The sequence below is a fragment of the Wyeomyia smithii genome, chromosome 1 (assembly GCF_029784165.1).
Source record: "Wyeomyia smithii strain HCP4-BCI-WySm-NY-G18 chromosome 1, ASM2978416v1, whole genome shotgun sequence".
Classification (NCBI taxonomy): domain Eukaryota; kingdom Metazoa; phylum Arthropoda; class Insecta; order Diptera; family Culicidae; genus Wyeomyia; species Wyeomyia smithii.
Window position 1 is genome coordinate 196325158 of NC_073694.1, and position 27554 is coordinate 196352711.

At 38.3% G+C, this 27554-nt stretch overlaps 2 protein-coding genes across 7 annotated transcripts in view; one reads left to right on the forward strand and one right to left on the reverse strand.

The window, feature by feature from the left end:
• LOC129733245 (pro-resilin) overlaps positions 1–7779 on the reverse strand; it is a 63662-nt gene extending 55883 nt beyond the window's left edge. The window contains exon 1 of the mRNA XM_055694958.1: positions 7764–7779. The gene's annotated coding sequence lies outside the window, so the exon portion shown is untranslated. The remainder of the gene's footprint in view (positions 1–7763) is intronic.
• The window catches only part of LOC129733256 (choline O-acetyltransferase), a 95109-nt gene continuing 74253 nt past the window's right edge, over positions 6699–27554 (forward strand). For 4 of the 6 annotated variants that reach the window (XM_055694973.1, XM_055694993.1, XM_055694984.1 and 1 more), the window contains exons 1-2: positions 6699–6858; positions 6950–7310. The gene's annotated coding sequence lies outside the window, so the exon portion shown is untranslated. Of the gene's footprint in view, positions 6859–6949; positions 7311–27554 lie in introns of those variants that run through there. The other 2 variants (XM_055695011.1, XM_055695021.1) reach the window with 1 other exon arrangement.

Sequence of the window (27554 nt, forward strand, 5' to 3'; positions counted from 1 at the left end):
GCCACTCGATGATGATTTCATAGACTAGAAAAATAACGATTATTTCGAAATTTTGCTTAGTGGGCACTGGGCAGTAATGTCGCTAGTGCAAGCGTGCACGTTCGTTATCAAAGACAAAAACCGTCAGTAAAGTCGCTGGTGTTGATTTGAGCGAGTGTGCACAATCATTGCAAAGACAAAAACCGTTTTACGAAAATAAGTTAGTAGGCAATAAGCTCATGGTGGCGCATGAATAAGGACGAAGATTTCTTAGGATTTTTCTTCGAAGAGACACGTCTATTTGCCTGTGTTTATGATATATTTAGCATAGTTTTTTTGAAAGCACAGACATTATCAAATGTGACAAGTAGAAGAAGAAGCCTCATCGTAAGCAGAGTTATACGAGATAGTTCAGACGTCCGTACATATGCTGTGGCCTAGAGAGTTATCCAATGACCAGAGATTTCCCAGACTTGCCGGGTGTCGCTATTGTGACAACACCAATAACGCTTCTTAGCGCCTCGAAGTTATTTACTTGATGTAGTTAATGTGACCACTTGACAAAACGTTGCGAATAGAAAACGGAAAATAAATGTTTCGTTTTCTCCTTGGATCTGTCGTCTACGAGACTCCTCCCCCACTAAGAGTTTGCTTTGAAGGTGTTACTTAAGCAGGTATTAGACGTAGCAAATATTTGCTAATTTTGGTACGAATTTTATTTTGTGCGAATAAAATTCGTACCAAAATTAGCAAATTTTTGCTTCGTCTAATACCTGCTTTAGACTTAGAACAAATTTTCCTCATCCAGACAGACCAAAAAAACAATCTAAGTCTAAGTCACACCTTATGTCCTTGTTCATTTTTAGCATCCTCGAATAATTACACACATGGCCTCAGAGCCGTAGGTACTCCGTTTTGCATGGGGGGGGGGGGCAGAGAATTTTTTTATTTAAACGTTTTTTTGGAGGGAAAGCCGTTCAAAACCGTTATGTGCTCGACAAAAAAGTACCTTCACGCATCCAACGGAGTACCCAGGTACTCACAAATTAAAATTCTTATAAGTTTTGCAGTTTTCCTCCTATGTCGCTAGTTTTAGCACCAAAAGATTCAGAAGGTCATCTATATATTTTCAAATAAGCGTTAGTGGTGTCCCGTAAGAATTTTCTTATTTCCGAAAATCTGGTTTTCCAAGTATATATTCCGAAAAAAAAAACCAAGCTGCAAATGTGCGTATCGTTGAAAAAAAAAGCATTATAATTTCTGCCTTACAGTGACGAACCCGCTATTCGACCAATTCAATATTCATTAAATAAATGATCAAACCAGCAAGAGAAGCAATGCAAGAACGAGTGATAGAATACAACGATTCTATGACACTTATTAGAGCCATTTACACGACGTTCGAAAAATTAAAAACAGAAGAGAGTCCTAAAAAGTTATCATCTGAAACAATAAAAGCATTGAAGGAATTACAACGTTAGAAACCCATTTTCGAGGGTCGCCTTATTCAAAATCGACGATACTGAGAGATTCTATTCGCGAAGAAAGAATGGAGCGATTCAACCGTTAGCCCGAATTCTAAATTTGACGATTCGCATTGTCTGATCAATGTTTATGTCCGGTTTTATTTTGGACCGAACTGTAACATAGTTGTCCGGGCTAGGTAACGGACTGGGTTAGGCCAAAATAAATTGAACTGAACATAAACATGAATCACAAAAAGCACACTGCAGGAAGTTTAGATACTGTCTGAATATTGAATATTTGAAAAAATTAGTCTTGTGTGTCATTTTTGCCCACGATTTTTTCAATCCAAGAAATCAAAAAGTGAACAATAAAATCTTCTGGAAAAACTGGTCAAATTTGGCAGCAAAACTTGTTTTGCTTTGTTCTTATATTGGTTCTCTCATTTAAATGACACATTTAAAAAAACTGACATTTTCACTCCCAGACGCTGGTTCGGACATCCGAAACGGAAGTATGCGTAAGTAATATGCGTATGCGTAAGTATGGATCGTCAGTTTCAACTTCGCCGCGAATCAAGCGGGCTCACCAAAAGATTGAGTAATTTAACCTTTTCGTCATATAAGTTCGACCGTTTTGATTGTTCGGATTTAAACTTGTTTTTTTTTTTAGATTTAATGAACTACTGGAGACTATTCAATAATGCTTATTGGTAATATTTAAGATTTTCCATTTGGGCTTTTCACCTAGTATCAATCAAATATATGAGAAAATTGCGTGGTGGGGCAATGAAAACGCGTGGGGGGCTAAGCTCCCCCTAGCCCCCCCGGTAGCTACGGGCCTGCATGGCCTACTTTACTAAAACTAAAAATGTAATATATTTAGTTCATTAAGTAACTTTTTTGCGGGCACGCCATTGGTTTATTTGTAATCTAATTAGCTATGAATTTTAATCACTTCACTATGAAACATATGGAATGATGCCATAAACTATTTCACAACGCTACTAGCGATGTGTAGAAAGAATTGTTAAAGTTTGTTTGCTCTCGCAGTTAAGGCTGATCATTCGTGAGGATTTAAACGTCAAGAAGACAAAAAAGGGGAATGATCTTACAATTAGCTTAATTTCCAACTCAACAGAACTTATCGTAGCATTTGAGGGTTGCAACGACTTTTGTCGAAAGTCGGTAATTATTTATTCTACCAAAGCTTTCAGTAAATCTATGTAGGTAATTTTAAATAAATTAAGCCTTTTTCTCTTTGTTATACAAAAACTTGATTAAATCTATCCCCCGTTACCGTTTTCTTCAATTTATCTTACGATAGAGTAAACATAACGGATATCGCTTATAATATCCAATAACACTATCAATAATTTCAGCCAACATTTTCGATTGCTAGTGACAGTGATATCGATAACGCGTCAAATGTATGACAGCTGCCAAGCTTGCCATCTTCGTGGAATATTACGAATATTCATGACAGCGTCCGCCATTATGGCTCATAAAAGCCAGCAAAAGCGATAATCAATCTTCATCAATATGTTGGTTTTTCTTTCGTGCTATTTCCAACGGCCACAAGAAAGCTTGGAAAGTTAATGCATGAGTGGCACGGATTGGCCATGCACAGATTTTTTTTCTAAGCTTTCTAGTGAACTCTCAGGGTGGATGTATCTAAAATTAGCATACTCTTATATGGCGGATAAAATGAACGACAAAAACTTGGTCTAATTATCCAGTGTAGCTATTTCGCAAATTTGTTTGATGAATTTTTTATTTGCTCTAATGATTTTTATTATTTGTCCTGTTGGTTGGTGTTCAAAGGTTTCTGATCAGAACCCAAAGTTTCATTCCATTTTCTAGCGCCATGCTATTTTTTTAAATGGTTGCCCTCCGGGCGCGATTTACTAACTTCTGATTAATATAAAAAATCTCAAATTTGGCTGTTTTTTATGCTGGTGATAAGTTATGCTTTGTGTGAGTGTAATGTCAGTGTTAGCAGTTCCAGCATTTTTCAATTGCCATACTGTGTATTTTTTCTGGCAGTTAATGCTACAATATTTTTCAAATTATCATCAATCAACGGTTTGCTAGTATTGATGTTGAATTTTGATCTAAAATTAGAGAAAACGGACTGAATACGGAACTTCATGACTATTGACAAAATTAAAATGAGTCTTACGTAACTCTCAGTATTTTTCTGCAAAAAACAGAATATTTTTTGAATATTTTTCACAACTGTCGTTTATTGTGATCCGATTTATTCTATTGTTTCTGAGAAATTTTTCTCTGAAACCGACGCACTAGTGTCACGAGGTCTTATACAATAGATGTTTTTGTATCTAAATGATTGAAAGTAGTAAAAAATGAAAAAAAAAACTCTTGTGAGTTCATATTGATAAACCCATTCGGGATCGAATGGTTTTTGAAAAATTGTTTCCGAGTAACTCTTGATCTAACATTAAACTCTCAACAAACGCCACGTCGCTTGATGAGGAATGATAGAGCTTTTATTTGAAAAAGAAAAAAAATGAACGCCATCTTGAATTTTATCAGAAAAACGTGTTTTGAGAAAGTCAACCACCGATTTTTAATTGGCACCACCATTGGAAAACTAAGAAAAAATGCGTGTTATTAGGGCAGTCAGTATTTCTACTTTACGAGCAGTAAGTGCACCCATGCATCGAATTTATCAAGGTAGCAAACGTACATTTTTCGTCGATTAGAATTAGTTAGGACTCAAAAATAGTTGATGATTTTATTATAATTACTACACTGGCATTTGCGTAAAGCCAACTCTCTCCAGATTACTCAGGGTACATATTTCCTAAGTTTAGTAATTGTAGTGTGTCAAAGGAAAACAACAGTATATAACAAAACCAATATTATAAGCGAATATTCAAGCATTTCACTTCAGTGTGTCAACTTCACTCTCGGAACTCATGGCATACTATTTAACTGTCAGAACGCACTCATCCTATGGCAAACAATATTTCAATAATGTGATATTTCTGGGTTCCTATGATTATTTTCACATTTTCCATTTGAAGATGTAGTTTACTGTTGGCGTTTTTTTTTTGTTACAAATAAAAGCTCTATAAAACGACGTGCTGTTTGTGGAAGGTTTAAAGACAAATTTAGGAGAAATATATCGATGAAAATGTAAAAAGATCAAGAATTGTTGAAACCACAACTTTTTCATAGACCGTTTGACCTCTTGGTACCCGAAGGGGTCCATTGATACGTACTTACTAAAGTGGTTTTCTCATTTTTTTCCCACGACTTTCAATCATTTGGGCATGAAAAATTACTTTTCTGAGAACAAGAGACAATGGACGAAACTCTACCTGACAATAAACGGAAAAGGGCTGCGTATAACGCGATGCATCGTGAAAGAAAATGTAAAGCTACCCTTCTCACCTTTAAAAACACTATGTCCAATATAACAAAATTTCGTAAGGATCATAAAAGTGAAGTTAAAGGAAGTCAACTTCTGAAAAAAAAATAAACAACAATTCAATCAAAAAATCTAAGATTCCCAGAATGTATTCAAATTGATTTTGTGCAGTACGGTTGATATCCAACACACGATACAAAAATTTGATATTCGCTCAGTATGAATAAAGTAAATATTTACTTTTACGAAAATAGATTCAAATATAAAAAGAGTTCATTGGAACTCTTTACACATAAATTATTTTCAAAGAATTATGTAATCTGTAAAGTACGTGTAATTTGAAATAATGAGAAATTAAAAGAAATTTATTTTAATTTATTCAATTTGAAATAATGAGAAATTAAAAAATCTTGAATATTGGAAGGGGAAGAAAAAAAAGCTCAAACCGTTTTGTTCATTTTATTGGCTTTCCGACAGCATAAATGCTTTATTTAGCAACAAACAAGTCCAGTGACAGCGAGAGTGTCGTCAAAAGGCAAGCGAAATAAATAATAATAATAAAGTGTTATTTTTCAACATTTATTTGAGCGCAAGTTACAAACGTCATAACTTGCACACAAACTTTGATCAAAGATATTTCTTTTTTTTTCGTCTCGGTGTTATTTATTTTTTGCCACCCCCTTTGCTAACTTTGATAACCTTGGACATAAAAAGAATTCGAAATTTGTATCAGCCTAAATAAATGAAAGAAGTATGTTTATATTCCAAAAATTAAACATTTCGTGATTTAGCGTATTCTAGCATATTGTTCAATTCATTTGTCAACTTTAATGTTACAGCTCAAGAACACATATTGGCTTAGAAAAATCGCAAAACTACTAAACATTTCTTAATTAAACCTAATCTTAGTAATAATTTTCAACAGGCAACAAAATTCAAGAACTTTGATTATAACCAAACTAATGACTCTCATTTTATGAGAGAATCAACAGTTTAACTCGAATTTGTCGACAAAGGTGAAATCAATTCAAATATTTTCATTCACTTTTGGAATCTTTTATTTGATTTGTTGTGTTATTTCTATTGATTGTTTTGTAATATTTGTATACGCAGAGAGTTGATTTGTGTGGAAAGAAGAAAAAAGTCTGAAATGACATATACTGACGTAGAACGATGCAATGAAAAAATCAAATTTTACGTGCAATAAGTTAACCCTAATCCCTACACGGAAGGAGTTTTATTTTTACACTCGATAATAGCGCCACTATATCTTCTAGCCCTAGAACGGGGATCGTGGCGCCGGGCAGGAAAGGGGAAAATTCTCCCCCAGGGAATCGTCCATTACGGAAACAGTTGTTAAATGTGATGGTATGTGAGAAAACGAACGCCATTTTTGAGCCTGGTCTCCCCTTTTTGGGGATGGGGCTCTCTCTCTGTCGCCCGATATTCGTTGTGCTAAAACTGCTCACTTCGACCCCTATGAAAGTCAAAATGCTTACTGCTGCCGATTAACATATAATTGAATATTAATTACAATTTAAAGAGGAGATCTTTTTTGTTGCGATGGATGTTACGATTTTCTGAATGCCGAAGCACTGAAGTGATTTTCCTTGGTGGTCATTTATTTTTAATGGGTTTGTCGATACTATGACGTCATGAGGAGAAGAACCAATCAAACTGCGGACGGTTACTGGGCCTGCGCACCATTCCGGGCCGTTTCGTGATCCGCAAGGATGATAGACGGGTGGAAAACGACGGTCGTGGTGAATTCGAAAGGATAACAATCTCTCTGGGAGCCAGAGAGAAGAGCGAGAGTAGATGCTCCCGTGTTTTAATTTTGGGGGTTCGTTAGCTCAAGAATCCCGAGCACCTGGCTAGAATGTTTTCACGTTCGCTACGGCCAGGTCGAAAGGTCCTCTCGTCGTCGTGCTGCTGCAGCGTCAACTGAGGTTTTTTTCCTCACCCACACCACCTCTAGGCCAGACAAGGCTTGGGAGGAAAAAAACGTGAAGAAAATTGGTGATTTTTATTCTCTACAATTGATTCAACGATTTTCTTTGCCAACCTCGTGCTGTTCTTGTTTTTTAATGAACGATTTTTCATTTCGCAGTTGAGTGCTCTTCATTGTGGTGAAAGTGTAAAGTGCGATCAATTTCGTTTGTCGACAACCATTTACAGTGCAAAAGTGAAAAAATTTAGAATCTCTCAGTTTGGGCTGAAGGTGATTTCTAGCCTTTGCTGACAAACCCTGATACACGTGGATTTAACACTGGTTTGAAAAGGGCAAGCCCTTTGAAAAGCAGAGACAGTGGCGTCCTCATCGGAGGCGAACGAAGGGGGTGAATCTTCCGCCCTGTTCTCAAAACTAGGCAGCTCACTTTTTGGGGCTACCAGTTCACCCCAAAAGGTCGTGACCAATATCCGTGGATTCCTATCCAACCGGTTGACCGGAGTATCCATTCCAGATACAGGTAGGTGTGATTTTCAGCCTCTTGATATTTTACCGTTACATTCCCTGCTTCCCGCTTTTTGAATCGCATTCAGAAGAGCTTCCAGATCCGCCAGGGCGAACGAACCGGGTCGTTTTTCACTCAATAAATGACAACGAGTCAATTATGTAATTAAAGTTGATTCAATTTTCGCCGCAATTTGTCTTTGTCGTACGTCTTGCTGTGGAGGCAGCAGACACAAGACAGTTAATTCGATTAAATAGATGCCTCCCTTTCTCTACTCTAAAGTACTATTTTCTTAGAAAAAGCAAAATAATTGCCTTTTCTTGCGTCTACGGATTTAGCCTACTCCTCATTCAACTGTAAGTCACGGTATTAATTCAGACGTAATTTCTTAATCAATAAAATGTAACTTTCCTGAAAACGTAATCCAGAAAAAAACAAAATGGCGGCTAATAATTCAACAATTCGTACCTGATTCCGAGGCTCCCCATTGGAATATTCTCCCACTTGGAAAATTCTTTCTCCATGTGTCGCTCTCTGCTCGGATTCAACCGATTTCGATTATCTCCGCTGTTGTGTTTGTATGTTGGGGCCAAAAGTGTGGTGAAATTCTCCAACATGTGCCCCACGACTAGCAACCACACGACAACCAACGTGTCCCGAAGTGGGGACTAGGGGAGCCTTTTTCCAATAATAATCTCACAATAAAAAGCACTGTGACGTTACATAACCATCCTACAGCAGACAGGCCACCTCCTACGGATTTGTGAATGAACCGTGCGTTGGCATGTGGTTTTTTCGTTCTCACACCAATACCCACACCGAGAGTCACTCGGCCGTGAGAAAAACTGCGGGTCTTCCGCGACGGAACGCGACGATCGATAAACTGGTAGGGATTTGCCGTGAAGCTAGACAGTTAATAGCGGGTTTTGACCCAAAGGAGGACAGCATGGGTACAGTGGATAGAAGGAATTTTCGAGTGCTGTTCTCCACGAGGTGAACCACTGTGTCCTTTTGCGATTCAATTTTCGTCTTTCGCAATTTAGTGTAGTGGTGAAGCTTTCAGAGTAATTTTCATTTGAATAGTTCTGTTGAATGTGTTTAATTATCATTGGAAAGCAGCTCCGTAATTTCTCTGAAATCTGAACTGAAACTTTCGTAGCGTTCTGTAGCCATTCTTCATAATTAACAAGGAACACGCAGATTGCTTTAAAGTGTAATAAAATTTTACCGCTTTTTGATTTATAATGAGATTACACACTTTACTAATATCAAAATAATGTCAGACTCAAAATTAACAATAATTCAATGCTTAAAAAATGGGCTGCATGAATGACTTAGTAATTTTCCAACGAAAATTATTCTATGTTTAAATAATAAAACTTCGAATCTAACTTCATAACAAATTTTTCAGCAAATAATACCAAATTGTACGTATTGTTTACCAAAAAATGGCATATATTCATTTGTTTCAAATATATACTTATTCTAACTGAAAATTGAAAATGCTGTATCAAATCATAAAATATTGATTTTCCGAAAACTACTTCCTCGATTGTTCAATTTATCAAAAATATAGAAACAATTTTCAAATATTGAATGAAAATTTGGTCATGAATATTTTTTGAATCACCATATGTATAAATGGATAAATTTTTCGAACATAATACCCTCATAATAAAACTATGAATTATGATCTATAAAATCCGGAATATTCGATTCTCGCAATGGCATGACTACGAGTGACGTAGAGAAAAAGGTAATAATATATAACCATATTCGTTGGAAATATTACGCAGAATTTATTTCTAGCATAGTTCTGCAAAAATATTTGTAATCTCATTACAATCAAAGTTAGGGGCGATCCATTAATGTCACGCAAAGTTTAAAAAAAATACTGTCCCCTCCCCTCGTCTCAAACTGTCACAACTTCTTTGATCCCCCCCTACAATTATGTCACATTTTCATCACTCCTACCCCTTCAGACCTTTCTTGGTTATAAGTAACGAAAAATTAAGAAATTTGTGAAAATAGCATATTTATTTCAAAGAAATGCGAAAAAACGTAGCATAACAATCGATGCACAATATAATCCACAAGTTGTACATATTCGTTCCTTTATTGGCCCGTTCTCTGGTGGGCAGTACAGGTCGTATGGAATCGTTTTAAATCCCAACATAGTCTCTGGCAGAATTTGTTTACGTTGTAATAAGTTCAACACAAACATTGAATAAACTGTTGAGTTTCGTCCTTAGACGCCCCAATCAAGCCATGGGATGTTTGGGAAAGAGAGATTGGAGGAGGCAAAAAACCATTAGAGTGATACTGCTTCGAAGTTGCGAACAACAGTTTCTGAAAACATTTTTATCACTCATAACCTTCAAAAACTTGTGAGAAAATTACCTCTCCTGTACGAAGAGGTAATCTGAAGCAGATACTGGCTGGTTATCAAATGTACTGCAAACCAGTTTTGATCATATTCAAAGATTAAGCTCGGATCTATCTCTGACGCATCGGAATTGATATATTCTGCCAATGTAGGATGATCATCGACTACCAAATCGCTCCAGATTTCTGCCAGTATTTCACCAGTATATTTGAAATTTTGTCTCTTCAAATTTGCGTCCGTTGTTCGAAGCTGTGAATCTAAATGAGATCCAAAATGATCATACTTTATGGCCAATCCGGAAAAATCTCTGCTTGAAAGGGCCATACGCTCCACCCTGTTAAAAGCACTTTTTCTCGGTTCTTTCGTTACAACAAACATCGCGTCTAAATTGGAATCCTCATATTCATCGCGTAGTTTTTCTTGAGCCGCAGAACCCTGCAGTGCTCGATCACATGAGATTTCAAGCAGCTCTGGTTGCTGCTCCTCAAGATGGGGGCGGCCCGCAGAATTTCGGGTTGAAATATAGTTTCCTGAAATATTAAAATTCAGTGTTTCGAGTATACGACCTAATGTAGCCAATATTATACATTTACCTACTTCTGGAATATCATATATAAGCTTCTCTTTGGCCTTCTCCACTTTTTCGTGATATTTCAGCTGACGTTCTCGGCCATATTTCTTGATTTTCAAGTTCTTTTCAAGTTTAACCCTTTTACTTTTGAGTCCTTCTAGTTTCATCTGTTCGTCATCCGTTTTGACTTCTGAGTGCTCCTTGTCGGTCAGCAACATCACTTCCTCATTCACAAGACTGATCTCGGTTTTAGGCTGTTCCTGCGCTGGAGCAGAACGTTTGAATGAACCTGATGATGACGGCTGAGGATTATCCTCAATTTCGTTGGAAGGCTTTTCGCATTGTGGTGCTTGGGCTAGTTCCGTGGCTGATTGCTTAGAAACATCCAAAGATTTTCCCCAAAACTGAATAAGTTGCCCTTTTTCCTGTGCTTTTTATCAGGAAATGCTTTTAAGTACGAACTGTATAATGATTTAAAAAGATCACCACGATTCATGACAATTCACTTTTCACAAACAAACAACCGACACCCGGTTGTTTGACAGAGACTAAAAAAGGAATGAACTTGCGCTGCCATTCATAAACAAACATGCACGGTAAAGTGAAACTGGTGAGCATTGTGCTTTTAATACTTAAATATGTATGAAAACATGTGTTTTATATCATGCAAATCTTAAGCACAATAAAAAGCTATACAAGCATCAATGAATGATGCAAGTATAACACCAATTTAAGTTGAACAATCAGCAAGCGCACCAGGAAGTTGCCATTTACCATTGATCGTTGCTGTCTTGGATAGCAAGCAATTTTCGCATCTATTTGGCTGCGACACAAACGAAGCAACATTTGATTTAATAATTCCTTGTTATTTCCGGGGGCTGTTGTTTCTGAAGCCAAGCAACGCTCGGTGTGATTATTGTTAGGGTCCCTAACTTAGGGATGTTAGGGATATCCGAATCCGCATCCGAAAATACGAAACATCCGCTTGAAAATTGACATCCCCATCATGTATTGCGGATATTGAAAAAAAAATTTGGTTCATTAAAATTTGGTAGCAAATTTTTTTCTTGGTGTATTTGTTGCTCGCTCTGAAGGCTTTCGCACTGCGGTGTGACAAATCATGCGAATTAAGCGAAATAAAATACCAGGCATGCAACGGAAATCCACATCTGCATTCGTAATCACATCACATCCGCATCTGCCAATGTCTAAAATACCACATTAGTAACATCCCTGGTTATGGTGTATGTTGCCATGATCACTTCAACAACCCTAATCCCATATGGCACAAAATGTCACAATAACCGTAACCACCTCCCGCTCTCCCCCCCCCCCCCCAAATGCGTGACATTATTAATGGATGGCCCCTTAGGTCTTACCTGACTAGTCGTGAATTTCGTGTAAAGTTGACTCCTGTCTATTTTCAAGCTCCTGCAATTCAACCGGAGTGCCCCAAGGCAACAACTTAGGTCCGATGTTGTTAACGCTATTTTTCAACGACGTTGCTTCGGAATTGCGTCTGGGTTGCATACTCTTTTACGCCGATGGCTTGAAAATATACACCCAACGCAAACGGGGAACATTTTATTGCTTTAGGGCAATTTTTTATTACTTATTGTGTCTTATGACTGCGCATTATACACAAATAGTAATAACCGAAAAGTAACAAAAATTATGACGGGCACACGCTTGTATGTGTTTCTGCAGGAGAACATACAGCCAAGCACCGCAGTGCATGTGTTAGCAAGACTTCACTCGCTGCATTTGTATTGATGCAACGATCAGATTCATTTTTGCTCCCTTCATCCACACATAATGAGAATCTCACCCGTCAACCTCAAATGTCTAATTAAAAACACTTTCGTTTCGTTCCCCAGTGTTTACATGAAATGAAAATATGTTATACTGTCTGAACAGAGTTGCCAAAGTAGCGAATATTGTTCTGGATGGGCACGAGTTTTGTATTTTCAAACAGGTGCAAATGAGTTTCCATGAACCAATGAGTATGTGTTTTGGATAGCTTCCAAGAAAGCGAATGTTTTTGTTTTTCTCTAACGCAGTTTACAGATTGTGATGTCATTTAAAGACGCATTTCAAGTCTTTGAAATCATCAACGTTTGCACACTCTATGACGGGGAAAATGCTGCTTGGCAGCTCTTGTCATATTCTTTCTCTACTTCGTATGCATACAACGAGCGAACTAATACACGCTCACCGGATGAATTGGAGATTGAAGAAACTTGTAACATGTGCAACATATGCGACGATGTGTGATTTTTTTTTACTTTCACATGTGGTTGAAACGACCATTATTAGATAGTCGTACTCCCGTAACACGTGCTAAATATATGACAGTATGTGTTGTTACTTGACTGGGGAAGAATTTTATTGCCTTCTAAGTAATAGGTTTGTTACCTTAAAAGCAATTTTGCGCTATTGCTTCTAAGGTAATAAGGAAAAGTTTTGCGTGTATTTGGTGATTCGTTCAATTGCAGACTGCCACTGATTGAAAAACCAGTTGAATCTTACAAAATAATCGTGAGCTTTGGTACGCTCCGTCATGACGTTCCATCGCTAAAAAAAAACCGATTTTATTTGATTATTTCATTAACGGGATTTCACTCCGAAGGATTGAGAAGATGAATGATCGAGAGTCGTCCTGGATCCAATACTATCATTCAACAACCACTACATCCCGATAATTGCCAAAGCCAATCGACAACTTGGTTACATTTCGAAAGTTGCCAAAGGCTAGAGATACCATCCGTCCTGATTTAGCAGGACATGTCTTGATTTTGAGACCCGTTTAGAGCGTCCTGATTTATTTTTCATATTTTAGCATTTGTCCTGATTTTGCTGAATGATGCCAGATATTCAGAAATAGTGAAGATTGTTCAGTACTCATTTTGACCCCGGATAGAAACGAACTCATTTTGAACGAATTTTTTCTTTGGTTGAATATTGACGGGAAAAATTGTCTAGTCGTTGAACCCGTAAACATCTGACAGTTGTTAAGTATAATTTCAAACACCTTACGTGAGCTACATTTTTAGGTATCTACCACATACATAAGACATACGTAACACTCAGGAAGAAATCTTCCAAAAAGGTTGGTCCAAATGAACTACTCGAATTGGTACCACCCTCTGAATAAAATCACTGTTCGAGTAGTTTATGAAGGCGGTGTACCTGCGCAGCCCTGCATTTGTCTCGTTCCCACTCAAAAAATGCTGCATTGATTTTGTAAAGAACTTTTTGACAGTATTTTATGAGATTTTTTTTGGAACTCGATAAAGCTGAAAAAAAGAAAATTCATTTTGTTCATTATTTGTCGAGCAGTTGGACAGGATGAGGTGCGGAGTACTATGGGGCAACATGTTAAAAGCATATGTTAAATAAATGAATGAGTGTTTTGGCGTATGTTGCAGTGAAAATCTCAGATTGTGGTTTTATTTATTGATATCTCAAAGAATAAAAATAGCTGATTTTTAACTCCGACCAAATGGTAACCCTACCAAAGGCTTCAATGATCCATACTGCTCAAAGTCCTTGTATTGTGCGCTGGTGAGACCAATTCTTGAGACCGCTTGTATTGTCTGGAATCCTGTAGATACGTGCTGGATCGATAGAATTAAAAGCGTTCAGCGAAGATTTATCCGGCTGGCCCTACGTCACCTTCCTGGGCGAAATCCTCTAGTTCTTCCTGAACACGAAAGCCGATGCAGACTTTTGAACATGGACACACTTGAAAAAATGCGTAAAATTCAACGGGCGTTGTTCGTCGCGAAGTTGCTCAGTGAAGAAGTTTACTCTCCTCGATTACTTTCCATGCTGGATTTTCGTGTAGCTCAACGTCCTCTCCGGTACCGGTCACTGCTGCAGGAAAGATTCCACCGTACTGGCTATGCCTAAGATGCGGCAATATCCTCGATGACCCCGACTTTCGTGCTTGTAAAGAATCTCTTCGAGCTCAGTGAAACTTCTGGTCGTTTAGGAAAAAAGATTAACGTTCGACAAACTTGTATATTTTTATTTTTCTTTAAGACACTATTCACGTTATGTGAAATACGAACAAATACAAATTAGTAGCCCATATAATCTCCTTTGGCATCAATCTCGAACTGAAGACGCTTGTTTGTTTGTCATATTCATTCTATCCCTCTTGTTGTCAAGAATACGGTCCATAAATGCATAACCCATAAGTCCCATGTAAATTTTCATCAGTTTTGAGATAAACTTTAAAAACTGCTTCACATTCGAAAAATCACAAGAAAAAGCTTTGTTGATTGCTAAAATAATGAAAAAAAATATTAATTTAGTGGAATCCCATGTTATCAATAAACGCAAAACAGACTCAGAGCTGTAAATAATCAGTAGAAAATTATTGTACGTTTTTGGCAGTGTGACTTGCAGTATAGCCCAGACACTTTCAATTAGGTGCAAATCGGGGCTCTTGGGTGGCCATTCCATTGATTTGATAATCGGAAGAATGTATGTTTTCTTCGCTGTGTGGTACCTATAATTATTTAATATTTAAGCTCATCCAAATTCTCACACATAATGTCGATATACATTTCTGCCGACATAATAACATTGAGTTGGGACAAATTTCCTACATTAAATCACGAGAAACAGCCCCAAACCATAATGTTTCCTCCGCCGAGCTTCATTGTTGGCTGTAGATGTCTATCCTGCATCGCCCCTCCGCCAAATTGTTAGTTGCCGTTTATTGTTGAAGAGATCAAATTTTGATTCATTTGATCTGATGACATGCTTCCAGAACTCCACGTTCGAGATCATTATGATCATTTGCACTCCTTCACGGCTCACTCCAAAATTTTCCGTTTTTTTTTCGGTTAGATTCGTTACACACACAATAAGGTTTCGGATCTGCAATGAAATTACGCCTACAGTCATTTTCATCACTTAAATTTTTCTTACGTGCTTTACAATAGATGTTTTTGACAAACAAAAACAATGAAGTGTCAACACCGCAGGGTTTACCAACGAGAACTGAAAACAATGTGGTGGATTTTTTTTCTCTTACACTTGAAAAAAAGTAACTAATAAGTTAATACTTTATTCAAATGTTTTTTTTTAATAAATGTCATTGATTATAGAAAAATGAAATTAGTAGGTTAACTGTTATGTTCGTTAAATCAAAATAATGGCAATTTTTTTATAATTTTTCTCACTCAAGATTGTAGAAATTATTTTGAAATTGGAAGTGACGCATAGCAGATCGGATTTTTTGAAAACTGAAAAAAAAAAACACTGATGGAGCTGTCATCGATTGACGCTTTCATCCCGTCGAATGAAGTTTTATTCATTGGGAAGTACTGTAATTGCTAAAAAGTATCGCGTTTTTGTACCACTTCTAATGCAAAACACAAGCGGGCTTCGATAAATGGCTTGGTGGGATATGTTTTCCAATGTAGGAAAAATTGGAATTAATTGCTGAAGTTTATTACATTTACGGCTAAAATAAATAGATAGTTATAGAAGACTTTTTAGATGAAAGATTTGATTTGTAAAAAGACTTCATCCCTGAGCAGACGAGATCCCATGATTTCTCCTACTGCTGTTGGAATAATTTTCATTTTAGTTGTCATAATGTTCAATCTATACAAAAATACTACAGTACGGTTATTTTTGTGTTTTGTTGTAGAACAACTAAAGCTGAAGCTGAAGGATCAGATATAGACAGCTATCAGAAAATTAAATAGAAAAAATTGTATAAAGCTGAGCATCAGAAAAAATCCGAATTGCTCTAGCTGCACTGAAACCAAGCTTGTTACTCCTCACATACTCCATTGACATTTCACCCATACACCTTCGTGAGGCATTCATCCAATTAATTTCCACGCTTGACCTTCAATCATCCACTCGCTCGAAATGTTTCCTCCAGCGAATACCGTCTCCATCTTCGTCCTCACCACCCCTCATCTGAATGTCATTCTTGGGTAGATGAATCAAACAGAACAGTCACGTATCTGTCGTCCTTCCTTTACGCGTGTCCCCACTGTGCCGTTTTCAATGGGATTAAGTTCTACCTGCCACCTGCCTTGTCACGTTAAGATCAGAGCAAATATTGTTGCAAGCATCACACGCCCCCTTTTGCTCCGTACTCCAAATCGTCCTTCTTTCGTTTGAGATCCACTTGAAATTGTGCACCACCACCGAGCGAGCCAGAAGACAAGTGCCTGTTGTCCCCGCACGCCACTATTGCCAGCATGCGGCGTTGTCTGGTTATTCCTGCTGAGCAAAACCAACCCAGGCAGGACACACTGCAGTGTAATTCCCCCAGGGGGAATACGTTTTTCGTCTGCTCCGATGGAAAAATATCGCGCAGCAAGGCTGAGAGATCAAAGGTAAACTTTAACCCGGTGCTTTGGTTACGACACGCCAACGCAACGAATCGGATCCTCACTTAAAGTTGCCGCTCGAATTACGAACAAAGTGCAACGCGTTTTAAGTTTTATTGATCGTCTTCATTACGACATCATCGAGAAGCTGAGTGGCTCAAAATTCAACTACATATTCCGGTTACGTATAACTCAGAGCGTGGCAATGGTTTATTGCAGACTCATCAGAATAGTTTTACTACAAAATCTTTTTTTTTTTTGTTCTGAATTAGAATCCAACGCTAGGAAGCTTGTATGCCTCACACATGTCATAAATGACCGTTCACATAGCGTATGTGCAGTTCATGCGCAGAGTTTACCCTACGTAAAATCCTGTTAGTAGTGTGTGGTCTTGAATTTCCAATTAAGCTAACGACCTGTTTTCTGCCATCGACTGCCACAGGGGTCGTCCTACTGCACAGTTTTCCATCGAAGCAGCGGGAATAAAAACACAAATTTGCTTCCAGGGAAAAGAAAACCCTGACAGAAGCGCATTTTCGTCGTCGTCGCCGATAACCGTGCAGGTTATACCTACCTACTAGGTTCTTCTTGTACTGTACTACAACAGTGGGATATCGATTTTTCGCTTAACCACCGTCTTACCTCAGCTTGCAGAGAGGTTCTGCCAGCGGTGGTTTATGGCTTTACTTCACATCAAGCAAGTGGGCGGACAGCAGAATCGTCATCGTATAAATTTTCCTAGCCGCTGGTAATGGTTAGCGTGTGCACAAGGGAAACTAGATTTTCGATAGAGTGCAATAAAATGTTACACAAGGAAAAAATTCTAGGCCGTTTTTAGGCGAAACCTCATTGAATCCAAAAATGGCCGACTTCGAGTCACCACTTCGAATTTTCAAAAGCACAAGACTCGGAAATACTTATTGCGTTCCCTATGAAAAATTTATTTTATGTTTGCTTCACCACAGAAAACATAAAATAGCATTTTCACAGGAAGCGCATTAACTATTCCCGAGTCTTGTGCTTTCGAAAATTCGAAGTGGTGACTCGAAGTCGGCCAGTTTTGGATTCAATGAGGTTTCACCTTAACCATATGAAGTTTTACGTCAATGACACTGGTCAAGATTATAGCTTATTAACCGTTGCTGTAAATTTTGGTGCCCCCAGCAACCAATATTTTTTTCGGAGACTTCAATGAGTTTTCTCGTAAACATAACGTTGAAACGACAAACCCGGCGAGCGATTACTATGTGACACTTTGACGTAAGTTGACGCGCTTGGACAATGGCTAAAGAAACCGAATTTCACAGGAATGGAAAACTATAACCTTTCTAAGGCAACTATTTTGAGCTTTTGGTCGCATTTTTTTCACTTTTGCCGAGTAAATTCAACTTGTACCTTTGGAACTAAATAGTTTTTGATATCAGTAAGTGCATATTTCAATACTGCATGTAGCAGAACTTCCTGAGAGACGTAATACTACGTCAAAATCGAACTGTCAAAAATCTCAAAAATATCAATTTTGTCAAAAATGTCAACGATGCCACAAATACCAAAACTCGTTGTTGTTTTCAAGATATGTTTATAAAGTTACTCGATTTACTAAGTATTGAATATTTTCTCGATTGGATTAAGTTTAGCATATGTATCAAACAGTGTTTATATGGGAAGCATCAACAGTTCTCGATACAGTTATAAAGCCATATTATATACGTCAGTATAATTTGGAATATATCTGAAATGTTAATATTTTGTTTGTTTAATTGCATTCGATTAGACACTGTTCGTGTAATGAGTGTAAATCATACTTCAATATGTAACGAAAAATTATGAAAAACTCGAAACAAACAATTTGAATTAAAAACAACTGAAACAAAAACAACACCGGGCAGTTGGCATCCGAGCGTCTTCGCCACTTATCGTGTATTGCCTTAACTTTCATTCGGAGTTCTCAAGTATTTTTTGCAAACTAGCATTTGATAGCTAAATTGCCTTGACACTAATTTGACACGACCCCTTCATCTATGTATACACTCCATTCATTGTTCTACCACTATTCTATCTGTATCGCTTTCGTCACGCCAGTCGAAACACGAAGGTGAAAAAAAACGTTAAACCGTCTCCCACTCGCGTACCTACGGTTATTGCAGCAATCATAATTGTCACCCTTCGGCAATGACAGATCCATTCGGTTCGCGATGCCAGCTTCCAACCCCTGTGACCCTTCTCGAAAAAGCAACGCCACCGCTAAACAAAATATATATATATTTTATCATTATGATTCTTCTATAATACTTTGTTTTGACATCACAATTCGTCTTGCGTTTTTCGCTCGCCAACCCTCCTCCTCTGCCGTAGTAACAAAACCGAGTTTGTTCGACGATAATGGATGGGTCCCTCAGCCTCCGTTCAGCATCCCTCCTTCCTTCCGGGCTGCCTTCCTTCCATCTGCTATATCTCGGTCGGTTGCGGATTATTATTATCATCCTAGTGCTTCCCGTTCTGCTCTTGTTAGTACCAACAGCGACATCGGTCCTATAGGAAGCACCGAGCTCGGTCGGATCCCTTATCTAAACAATTGGGGATGTTTTACAAGTTTGCTCAACTGCTTCCTAGCTATCAACCGGCAGCATGAGCGATGCTATGCTAGTGTACCGGGGTGTCAGCTGGTTCTTTTTCCCAACTTGCTGTGAACTTAACGGGTTGGCGTAGTTTGTGTGGAGTGGCCATTTTCACGCTAGCGTTAAGAGCATTAAAGCATAGCTGATTTTATGATTTGATGTAGCATTCTTCAGCAAAGAAATAGTTAACTGTACTGGAAAAGTGTAACAGTGATTCTGCTCTCAATTTGGGATAGTTTTTTATTGCCTTTTCTATTCCTTAGAAGCACTTTTCGGAGATTCTGAGTTCAATTTGGCATCATTTTCTATTTTGGCCTTTTTTGGCTTTTAGAAGCACTTTCCGACGATTCTGAGCTCAATTTGGGATCATTTTTTATTTTGGTCATTTCTGGCCTTAGGAAACACTTTCGGCGATTCTGAGCTCAATTTGGCATCATTTTCTATTTTGGCCTTTTCTGGTCTTAGGAAACACTTTTCGGCGATTCTGAGCGCAATTTGGATCATTTTCTATTTTGGCCATTTCTGGCCTTAGGAAACACTTTCGGCGATTCTGAGCTCGATTTGGGATCATTTTCTTTTTTGGCCTTTTCTGGCTTTTAGAAGCACTTTTCGGCGGTTCTGAGCTCAATTTGGGATCATTTTCTATTTTGGCCTTTTCTGGTCTTAGGAAACACTTTTCGGCGATTATGAGCTCAATTTGGGATCATTTTCTATTTTGGCCATCTCTGGCTTTAGGAAACACTTTTATGCGATTCTGAGCTCAATTTGGGATCATTTCCTATTTTGGCCTTTTCTGGCTTTTAGAAGCCTTTTTCGGCGGTTCTGAGCTCAATTTGGCATCATTTTCTATTTTGGCCTTTTCTGGTCTTAGGAAACACTTTTCGGCGATTCTGAGCTCAATTTGGGATCATTTTCTATTTCGGTCATTTCTGGCTTTTAGAAGCACTTTTCGGCGGTTCTGAGCTCAATTTGGCATCATTTTCTATTTTGGCCTTTTCTGGCTTTTAGAAGCACTTTTCGGCGATTCTGAGCTCAATTTGGCATCATTTTCTATTTTGGCCTTTTCTGGTCTTAGGAAACACTTTTCGGCGATTCTGAGCTCAATTTGGGATCATTTTCTATTTTGGCCATCTCTGGCTTTAGGACACACTTTTCGGCGATTCTGAGCTCAATTTGGGATCATTTCCTATTTTGGCCTTTTTCGGCGGTTCTGAGCTCAATTTGGCATCATTTTCTATTTTGGCCTTTTCTGGTCTTAGGAAACACTTTTCAGCGATTTTGAGCTCAATTTGGGATCATTTCCTATTTTGGCCTTTTCTGGCTTTTAGAAGCACTTTTCGGCGGTTCTGAGCTCAATTTGGCATCATTTTCTATTTTGGCCTTTTCTGGCTTTTAGAAGCACTTTTCGCGATTCTGAGCTCAATTTGGGATCATTTTCTATTTTGGCCATTTCTGGTCTTAGGAAACACTTTTCGGCGATTCTGAGCTCAATTTGGCATCATTTTCTATTTTGGCCTTTTCTGGTCTTAGGAAACACTTTTCGGCGATTTTGAGCTCAATTTGGGATCATTTCCTATTTTGGCCTTTTCTGGCTTTTAGAAGCACTTTTCGGCGGTTCTGAGCTCAATTTGGCATCATTTTCTATTTTGGCCTTTTCTGGCTTTTAGAAGCACTTTTCGCGATTCTGAGCTCAATTTGGGATCATTTTCTATTTTGGCCATTTCTGGTCTTAGGAAACACTTTTCGGCGATTCTGAGCTCAATTTGGGATCATTTCCTATTTTGGCCTTTTTCGGCGGTTCTGAGCTCAATTTGGCATCATTTTCTATTTTGGCCTTTTCTGGTCTTAGGAAACACTTTTCGGCGATTTTGAGCTCAATTTGGGATCATTTCCTATTTTGGCCTTTTCTGGCCTTTAGAAGCACTTTCCGGCGATTCTGAGCTCAATTTGGGATCATTTTTTATTTCGGGCATTTCTGGCCTTTGGAAGCACTTTTAGGCGATTCTGAGCTCAATTTGGGATCATTTTCTATTTTGGTTATTTCTGGCTTTTAGAAGCACTTTTCGGCGATTCTGAGCTCAATTTGGCATCATTTTCTATTTTGGCCTTTTCTGGCTTTTAGAAGCACTTTTCGGCGGTTCTGAGCTCAATTTGCGATCATTTTCTATTTTGGCCATTTCTGGCCTTTGGAAACTTTTTCTTGGCGATTCTGAGCTCAATTTGCGATCATTTTCTATTTTGGCCATTTCTGGTCTTAGGAAACACTTTCCGGCGATTCTGAGCTCAATTTGGGATCATTTTTTATTTTGGCCTTTTCTGGTCTTAGGAAACACTTTTCGGTGATTCTGAGATCAATTTGGGATCATTTTCTATTTTGGCCTTTTCTGGCTTCTAGAAGCACTTCAGCGATTCTGAGCTCAATTTGGAATCATTTTCTATTTTGGCCTTTTCTGGCGTTTGGAAACACTTTTCGGCGATTCTGAGCTCAATTTGCGATCATTTTCTATTTTGGCTATTTCTGGCCTTTGGAAACTTTTTCTTGGCGATTCTGAGCTCAATTTGCGATCATTTTCTATTTTGGCCATTTCTGGTCTTAGGAAACACTTTCCGGCGATTCTGAGCTCAATTTGGGATCATTTTTTATTTTGGCCTTTTCTGGTCTTAGGAAACACTTTTCGGCGATTCTGAGCTCAATTTGGGATCAATTTCTATTTTGGCCTTTTCTAGCTTCTAGAAGCACTTTTCAGCGATTCTGAGCTCAATTTGGAATCATTCTCTATTTTGGCATTTTCTGACCTTTGGAAACACTTTTCGGCGATTCTGAGCTCAATTTACGATCATTTTCTTTTTTGGGGTTTTCTGGCTTTTAGAAGCACTTTTCGGCGGTTCTGAGCTCAATTTGGCATCATTTTCTATTTTGGCTTTTTCTGGTCTTAGGAAACACTTTTCGGCGATTCTGAGCTCAATTTGCGATCATTTTCTATTTTGGTCATTTCTGGCCTTAGGAAACACTTTTCGGCGATTCTGAGCTCAATTTGGGATCATTTACTATTTTGGCCTTTTCTGGCTTTTAGAAGCACTTTTCGGCGGTTCTGAGCACAATTTGGCATCATTTTCTATTTTGGCCTTTTGTGGCCTTTGGAAACACTTTTTTGGCGATTCTGAGCTCAATTTGGGATCATTTTCTATTTTGGCCATTTCTGGTCTTAGGAAACACTTTTCGGCGATTCTGAGCTCAATTTGGGATCATTTTCTATTTTGGCCTTTTCTGGTCTTAGGAAACACTTTTCGGTGATTCTGAGCTCAATTTGGGATCATTTTCTATTTTGGCCTTTTCTGGCTTCTAGAAGCACTTTTCAGCGATTCTAAGCTCAATTTGGCATCATTTTCTATTTTGGCCTTTTCTTGCTTTTAGAAGCACTTTTCGGCGATTCTGAGCTCAATTTGGGATCATTTTCTATTTTGGCCTTTTCTGGCCTTTGGAAACACTTTTTTGGCGATTCTGAGCTCAATTTGGGATCATTTTCTATTTTGGCCATTTCTGGTCTTAGGAAACACTTTTCGGCGATTCTGAGCTCAATTTGGGATCATTTTCTATTTTGGCCTTTTCTGGTCTTAGGAAACACTTTTCGGTGATTCTGAGCTCAATTTGGCATCATTTTCTATTTTGGCCTTTTCTGGCTTTTAGAAGCACTTTTCGGCGGTTCTGAGCTCAATTTGGCATCATTTTCTATTTTGGCCTTTTCTGGCCTTAGGAAACACTTTTCGGCGATTCTGAGCTCAATTTGCGATCATTTTCTATTTTGGTCATTTCTGGCCTTAGGGAACACTTTTCGGCGATTCTGAGCTCAATTTGGGATCATTTCCTATTTTGGCCTTTTCTGGCTTTTAGAAGCACTTTTCGGCGGTTCTGAGCTCAATTTGCGATCATTTTCTATTTTGGTCATTTCTGGCCTTAGGAAACACTTTTCGGCGATTCTGAGCTCAATTTGGGATAATTTTCTATTTTGGCCTTTTTTGGCCTTTAGAAGCACTTTTCGGCGATTCTGAGCTCAATTTGGGGTCATTTCCTTTTTAGGCCTTTTCTGGCTTTTAGAAGCACTTTTCGGCAATTCTGAGCTCAATTTGGGATCGTTTTATATTTTGGCCTTTTCTGGTTTTAATAGGCACTTTTCGGCTTCTGAGCTCAATTTGAGTTCATTTTCTATTTTTACTTCTTCCGGCCTTTAGAAAAGGGTTTTCAGGTATTCTGAGCTCAATTCGGAAATTTTGAGCTCAATTTGGGATCATTTCTGTTTTTGGCTTTTTCTGGCCTTTAGAATGGGTTTTCAGTGATTCTGAGCTTAATCTGGAATCATTTTTCTCTATTTTGGCTTTTTATAGCGGTTTTCAGTTGTTTTGAGCTCAATTTGGGATCATTTCCTATTTTGGCCTAGAAGCATTTCGCGGTAATTTTAAGATCATTTTGGGATCATTTTCTATTTTGGCCATAACTTGCGGGGAATGAGACGCCTGAGGAAGTGGCGAAACACAGCCCAGAACCTAGTAACCTGGCGACAACTTCTTTACACAACTTCTTCTGAAAACAAATTTGTTAATCTTTTTTGGGATATGGTAATCGCTCCATTATTCATCTCAACAGCTTGGTTCGTCCAATTACCGTCAAATTTCTACAAATTTTCGAACGTAAATCTATTTGCCTCTCGGTTTTCTCGAGTGACTGAAAGTTTTACGTTGAAAATATGGTAAAATTTGACGATAAATCGATCAAAAAGGCGTGATGAGATGAATATAGGTACTGAGATGAATATAGAAGCGGTTACCCTATTTCAGTTTTGAGGCCGGAAAGCACATTTAGTTATAACTCTGGAGTTTTTGTGTGAAATTTTAAACTGGTCTTTGTGAGAAGAAACTAAATAGTATTCGGCTCAAAACTGCAAAGTTTTGAGTTGTGCTAGTATTGAATTCAATTGACGATAGCTTTCGCTGTTCAAAATAGGTTCTAGATAACGATCCAAGAAAACGAACGATTCAAACCAACCGTTCAACGCAACGAGATTTCCGAGAAGAACTTTATTAGTTACGGCGACTGGTTGCAATCAACCGTTGCTATTTAAAATAAATTCAAATCCTTCCTTTCCGTATCGCGAGCATACTAACAGCCCCCGCCGGAACCGCTCCGCCCCGCTCGGAGCAGAGGAGGCCGGAAGTGGGAAAATCGATTTCACGTTTTCGTGTACCTAAATCGAGCAAAAAGGGGAGAAAATTACATTCACCGGCGGCGGCGGTCCAGTCCATTCAGCCGGTCGTCGCTGTTTACTTTTATATTAAGGTAAAAATATTCTCTTACCTTAACTTTGGCATGTTCTCGAGTTCATCCAATTTCCACCTTTATGCTCCACTGGCGTGCAGCAAGTAGTGAGCATCCGAGTTGGTTGGCAACCTGCGTGTGGCACAGTCGGGTTTCTCGACTGACATGCAATACGCCGCGGGCGGTTGCGGGTGGTGGGTGGAAATCATAATGAACCACCCAATCTCTAACCCCGCAGCACTAACCGAACCAGCAACTGCTCGAGGGCAAGAATTATAACTTTTTTTTTTCTTCTGGTTTCCCGCCCTGGACTGCGGAAGGCACGAACCCCTCTTATTGCAACGAGACTACATATACAGCAATTCTCGACCCTCTTTTGAGCTGTGTCGCTCGTTGTGCAGAGTGGTTCTCTGTGTGTGTGTACGTGAATTATTTAACAACATTCGTGTGAATATTTTATGAGCAAAACATAAGGTAAATATTGAAATGCGCGAGGATTTCGCTGTTCGTTTTCTCGTTTTCTATACGTTGTGTATTCCCCCGGGGAAATCTGCTTTCCATTCAGCTCAGCGTTGCAGCCTTCCCTCGCCGTTTCCCGTAGCACTGCCGGTTCGAATGAACGAAAACGAAATTGTAACACAATTCCTTTGTGCCACTTTGTGTGCAGCACTGTATTCGGATGGTAGGCATTTTCCGGTTCTTCACTACTTGAAGGGAGGATTTCGAGTCAGGAATCAGTCGAGGAATGTTCGGGTCAGGAAGGAATTTACAATTATTTCAAGTGGCCCGGTTGGGCGGGAAACTGATTTCCAGGGAATCGCGGGATTTGCGAAGCAATCTCATGAATAATTTTAGACGATTTGCCGGAGTAGACTTTACGTTTGCTGTGTCACCATGACTGACAGGTAGGCTTTTGACGAATGAATTAGTGACGGGGTTGGACAATGTATTTAGTGAAGGCAGTGCAATGAAACCGATTGACTAGGATTCCCTGTCTTAGTATTGGACGTTTCACGTTTCATTATCTTCTTTAATGTAAGTTTCTTTAAAAGTAGTTCTCTCTCAAATGTTGAATGTTTCTTTAAGTTATATCATGAAGCAAACAACTATAGATGATAAATTCTTCGCAAACTAAAAAATCATAGCGTTACTCTAATGAAAATATGGGCTCAAGTGCCAACACTGACATACTCCTACTCTGAAGTCACCAACACATTACAGCCACTCCAAACAAACAACAACGTAGGTATCATCTCCTCTGGGTTTCATAAATCAAAGTAATACCCATGGAATCGTAAAGATGTTCCTAGCGTTAAAACGTTCATCTGTGCCGTTTCCCACCAGTTTTTCCATCACCCCACACTGTGCTTGGGCCGTAAAAGCCAGAGTGTCATAACACCCAAACAGGGAAAATTCGAGTAATCCGTCGCTTCGAGTTGAAACATATTACCTATCAAAGTTTGCAATCGACAAAAACAGTAGAAGGCTGCCTTCCCCTTTCCATTGAGATGAACACCGCTAGAGTGCGTTACGGCACTAAGAAGACGAACGGGGCAGATTCCCTCTGGAGCGGGCAGGATATCTAAAATTGCTTTTTAGTGTAACGAAATTTGATTTCGTGGGAGTTGATTGCGGGTGCCAATTTGAATAATTTTCGCATCGTTTTCGGTTGCCCGAGCGCACAAATCGGAAATCCGAACGACATAAGAGGCAGCGCGCCCCTCTTCTATGCGGTATACGATATTCGTGGTTTTAGGTTGAAGCCAGCTTTGCTGCTGGGAATATCGCAGATATTTTATGAAATGACAATTCTAAATGTAACATATTTTAGTTATTTTTTATTTTATGTTTCATCGTGGTTTTATACTTCAAAGCCGCTTGTATCAGAAACTACCACTATCAACTAAAATAATTTCACATAGAATTTAGTTGGAAATTACACTTCTAAGAAGATGGTCCGAATATATTGCATACTGCAGAAAGATGAGCGCAGCTTTACATACCGTTAGAGCTATTTAAATTTCCTTAGCAAATTTTCAGATGTAATGGTTGAAAAAATCTATCTAAGACAATATAATACGGATGATGATCCATATGATTTAACCGTAACCTACGTTAAAAATATCGACTAATCTTACTCACTTAAAACATATTACAGTTGAATCGCTTTATAGCGACATCGCAAGGGACCGTCTTTATAGAAAAAATGTCGCATAACAACGAATAACTTTTATGCATATAAAGCAGAAGGGACCATTGAGAATGTCGTTTTAGAGAGATTTGTAGCTATATAAATAGTCATAATAGAGGGATTCGACTGTATTCGAATTTTCTTCGTGAAATCTCGCTAACTCTTCATTTTCTGAAAAGTTTTTATCGCTCTAGGAAACGAAAATTTTCTTCATACGGTATTTTTTCAACCGACTCAACATTTCAACGAAATAATTTTTTTCTTCGTTCGAAATAGTGTTGATAATAATTCTACACTCGTACAACAAAATCGCAGTGACCTATGGAATGCCATATCCATGAAAATCGCACTACAAAATGACGGCTCGAAAACGACCCAGTCTAACCAAAAAGTCTCAAAATTAAATATCACTACTGCCAGCTAGCGGAAAACATATGATGAAGGTTTTTTTTGCTATCTCAATTTTCAAGCTACAAAGTAAAAAAATTTCAGCCATATATTATAATCAGTTCATAGTTTTTTAACCAATTCTATATGTTGATATGTTTAATAAATATTTGAGAAAAATTGTAATGATTTTATTTTATTACTAGTTGACCCGTAGTGGCTAGCCACTTTTAAAATTCATGTTGGACTATTACTTCGACTCACAACAAATACTGGTATTTATTCTAAAATGATGAAGCTTCTTCAAAAAATCTAGTTTGGAATGAAGATTCAATTATGACAATTAGACAATTCGATGCAGTTGATCAACACTAATTTTGAACTCAAATGTTAATCTTGACGATGAGAAACATCCTTCTGTCAGTGTATC